Raw genomic sequence first — 4,909 nt, forward strand, 5'->3', positions numbered from 1 at the left:
AAGAAGCAGATTTTTCCTAAAGGCTACTGATATTGACACTACCCCGCTTTGATAATTGCACGAATCTATCTTGTCCCTTATTATTTAAACAGCAGCCATTCGTTATGCAGTTCCCAAAAGTTCTCAGAAGCCAATTAAAACGGAAAATTGTGTAATTATTAAAGAATGATAGTGCCAATATCAGTATACTTGCTAAAATTGGTGTTTATTTTTTAAAGGCAACTTCGAATTTCAAAGCTTTCGGGAACCAGTATTTTCTTCCACCCCTATTTTGTTACATCCACCCCTTTTCTTATTCTATGCTTTTAGCTTTTCTGTATCTCCATTTGTTTCTTCCTATAGGCTACTACTGATATTGACACTTCCATTTTTGGGAACCGTAATAAACTTTGAAAGCTATTTAAATAGGAAAAGACAATATGAGTTCTTGCAATTATTAAAAAATGGTAGTGTCAATATCAGTACCTTCGTAAATTGTTGTTTATTTTTCTTTGACCTTCCGATTTTCAAAGCTTTCGGGAACAAGTATTTGCCACCCCCTGTTCCACCCCCTGTTTTGTTACGTCCACCCCTGTCTTATTCTATGCTTTTAGCTTTTCTGTATTTCCATTGGTTTCTTCCTAAAGTCTGCTTGTATTATAGTCTGCTTGTATTTACACTACCATGTTTTGATAATTGCACTAACCCAGCTTCTGTTATCTTTATTAATTTGCTTTTGAGAGATTTTTGGGAACTGTAATAAACTTTGACAGCTGTTTAACTATGAAAAGACAAGCTGAGTTGGTGCAATTATTAAAAGATGGTAGTGCCCATATCAGTACCCTTACCAAATTGTTGTTTATTTTTCAAAGACAACTTCGAATTTCAAAGCTTTCGGGAACAAGTATTTAGCGCCCCCTCTTTTGTTACGTCCACCCTCCTTATGCTTTTAGCTTTTCTGTTATTATTACATTGGGTTCTTACGATTCCTTTGGTACGGCAGAATTGTGGCGGCGGAAAACGACAAAATGGTGGTTGTCTAAACGGAATAGTGGGACCCATTGATTCTACTAGTGGCGAAATGATATATTCGCCCCTTTTTCTTCCTTGAGCCACCGGCTTGTAGTGTAAACGCGTAGTGATAAATACACTTGATGGGGTTGGCCTAGGAAAAAAAGGGGGTGATATATATCACTTCCCATAAAGCGGAGAGAACTACATTTTTGGATGCGACTACGGTAAAACGCGCGGTACTATATCAAGAAAGCTTTTTATTGTGGTAGATGTTTTACAAATTAGGAATGTGTATCATACACCTATGCTCTGTTCGGATGCTGGTAATGTTGGGGGGACTTAAAGAAGAAGAAATAAAATGAAATCAGTCAATGGGGAGATTGAGAGCAAATCTCTCACACATTGTTTGGTTGCGTCCGGAGATGTGAGAGATGTGAGGGAGGTTTTTTTCCGTGTTTTTTAAGCTTTTTTTGGAAAAATGTTATCAGCACTACTGTTTTTTTATGAGGGCACTCTCACTTTATTAAAAGTACGGCATGGCTCGCACCATAGGATGATCCAAACCGTCCATTAGATGGACCATAGCCTAAATAGGTTATGCCCCAAAATTATTTCCATAGGTTGATTCTAACCCTCCGATCTATAGAGGGTTATGATCAACCCTCTAACATTCATATTGGAGGGTTAGGATGAGCCTATGGAAATGATTTTTGGGGCATAACCTATTTAGGCTATGGCCCTTCTAATGGACGGTTTGGATCATCCTATGGTGTGGGTCATACCGTACTTTTAATAAAGTGAGGAATGCCCTCATAAAAAAACAGTAGTGTTGATAATATTTTCCTTTCTTTTTGTAAAGGAATTTGCAAGCCAACTTCTCCGTGGCCACTTCTCGCCTTGTGGCCCATCCTTTGTACAAAGATGGGCACATGGTGCACGTTTGCTAGCAAAACCATAAAATAGGAAAAATAGTAATCATTACGAAAAAATAGTAAAATAGCCAAAATTATAGGGGTGGCCAGAACCGAACCAGAACCGAAGAACCGAAGAACCGAACCGGAACCGAACTGTAAAAAAATATTTTTGGTCCGGTTCGGTTCCACTGATGAAGAACTGAAAAATTTCGATTCGGTTCCGGGTCTAATGTTCTCGGTTCGGTTCCGGAACCGAAGAACCGAACTTTGAATATATATATATATATAGAGGAAAAGGATTGTACACTCGACCGTACCTAGAGTTAGGTACGGTAGAGTGCCAAATCACATGGGTCCCCCATTTTTGGTGGGCATCCAAACTATTCATTTGCAAGGCCCCATCATAGATAGGGTGCATACCAAAAATTAGCTCCATAGGATCATCCTAACCCATCCATTTGTGGAGGCCAAAATGGACAGACAGTGTTTGTCCACAAATCTGCCCATTTTGGCCTCCAGTTTTAGAGGGGTTAGGATGATTCAATGGTGCTGATTTTTGGTATGCACCCTATCTATGACGGGGCCTTGCAAATGAATGGTTTAGATGCCCACCAAAAATGGGGGACCCATGTGATTTGGCACTCTACCGTACCTAAAGTTAGGTACGGTCGAGCGTACAATCTTATTCCTCATATATATAATATTTTTATATTTCTATTATACATATACTTAATAATATAAATTACTTATAATATTAATAAGTAATAGTTAATACTATTCTTATAATAAGAAAGTAACTTATATTATAACTTTAATTAAAAGTTTTTATAAATTATAATTAATAATTAATAATTACCCATTAGAACCGAAGAACCGAACCGGACCGAACTGATTATGTTCGGTCCGGTTCGGTTCGGTCCTACTGTGTAGTACGGTTCGGTTCGGTTCTTACGGTTCATGGAACCGAGAACCGAAAAAAAATGAACCGAGAAGCGAGAACCGAACCGGTTGGCCACCCCTACAAAATTACAGAAAAATACCAACAACATGTAATAACATATGACAATTACGGGAAAAACTACGATAAAAAGTATAAAGTTATGACAATTACGGGAAAAAGGAATTTGCCTAAAAAATTCTCCCATTTTTTCTTTGATTCGGAGAAATTCGTCGTGCAAATTTTGAGTGTTCTACGTTACTGACAAGCGCCCGACATCCCCAGCGGTCAAACTCCCCAAATTCTTTAAATTCCCAACTAAACACCCTTCGACGAATTAGTAGAATTACATTCCCTGCTATTTTTTCTCAAAATAATAGAACCAAACAGAGCATTAAGGGGTCGTTTGGATAGGTAGATTTTAGAATCTTGGATTTCCTGCAAATCGTAGTTAGGAGAAGAAAGAAGAAGGAGACCGTTTGTATAAATCTGAGAGGCCTATTCCAATTCAATCGTGCGCAAAGCAGATAATTAAACAACTATAAAGACAACATATTTTATGTGGTTTGGTAATAATGCCTGTCAATTCCACTATTAACAACAAGAAAAGATTGCCATGATCTAAAACTACCTCAAAATATGCAAAATCATTTCCCGTAGTCTCTTTAAACACTTTACCCGTTTCTCTATAGTAAAGGGGTATTTTAGTTGTTTGGTTGAAAAACTTAAAATATGCTCACGTGTCTCATTCCGGTCGTCTTGTACAAATGCCCAATCCATGTCCCCAAATTTTTTCATAAAAACGGGTTGACGTCTTCCTATCCGTTCTCTTCTTAAAATTTTACTTCTAGTGTTTGGTCCGACAAAGAAAAGCCTTTTCCTTGTCTTCTTGTGGAAACATTTATTTTCCAAAATGCTAAAACGAATGTGACAGAACAAGGATAAATCCATATAATCCAACAAAGATGATTCTTTGCTCCACACTCAAATAAATGAAATGAAAATGCTAAAAGCCACCTTGTACACCTACATGTACTACGTGGACATAATCTGGTCCCTTGATCTGATCTGCAGGCACAAATCGGACCGTATGCAGTAATCCAACCTTGATGATATGATCCTAGCTAGAACCATGGATCATTAGGATGGGATGTCCATTAGGCATATATCCTAGACTATCTTGATGATCATCTACGAGATCAACGGTCTCGAAGGCACATACGCATCCCCTCCAGGTACTCACATTTTCATTACACTAGAGGGGGCTGTCCCTATTTTAAAATGGGGGCGAATATATCACCTCCCATTGTTATATTCAAGTGGTCCCATACAAAATAATATGCTAGATTGGTTTAGGGGAGACTTTTTTTCTTCACCCTTAGTTTTTATTGGTGCACCCCCATTATATTAGCCAACTTCTAGACAAAAGCGACCAACTTGTCAAGGCCTATATCAAAAAACGTACAAATCGGACCCCTAGTATGGAGGGGCCCACCAATAATTTTACTGGGTCCCACCAATAAGAGCAGCATAGAAAAATAGGAGGTTATCGAAAGCTTACCTGAAATGATCCAAACCGTTAATCTGTTGGGCCCAAATAGAAGAAGGGAAGTGATATATTCACTCCTATTTCTTCCTGGGCCACCCCCCGTCGAGTGTATTTATGACTCCTCTTTTACACAAGAATGGCGTGGGGAAGGGAAGAAAAGGGGGTGAATATAACATTTCCCTTTTTATTACTTTTTTTAAGGATAGTTATTATACTGATGTGACAACCATTCTGATTCTTTGTATGGTTGTTGTAATCTGTAGGGCCCACTATTTATATACTTTATTAGTTTAAGGTGTGGGAATAATATTTCTCAAATTTTAATCTTATCGTTGGTTGGTGAGAGAGATAAATCTATCGCTTATCCTTTTTGTCCTATTTTCCTCCAAACAGCCACAAGCTCATACAAGGAGATAAACAGAAATGGAAGTGGGGAAATGGGAAAGAGATCTAATAGAATAAAATCAATAAGATAATTAAGTCCTTATCAAGTTTGCTCTCTTTTCAACGTTGTAT

This window comes from Tasmannia lanceolata, unplaced genomic scaffold (genome assembly GCF_043159265.1).
Source record: "Tasmannia lanceolata isolate RefF3 unplaced genomic scaffold, GAP_Taslan_0.1 ptg000054l, whole genome shotgun sequence".
Lineage (NCBI taxonomy): Eukaryota > Viridiplantae > Streptophyta > Magnoliopsida > Canellales > Winteraceae > Tasmannia > Tasmannia lanceolata.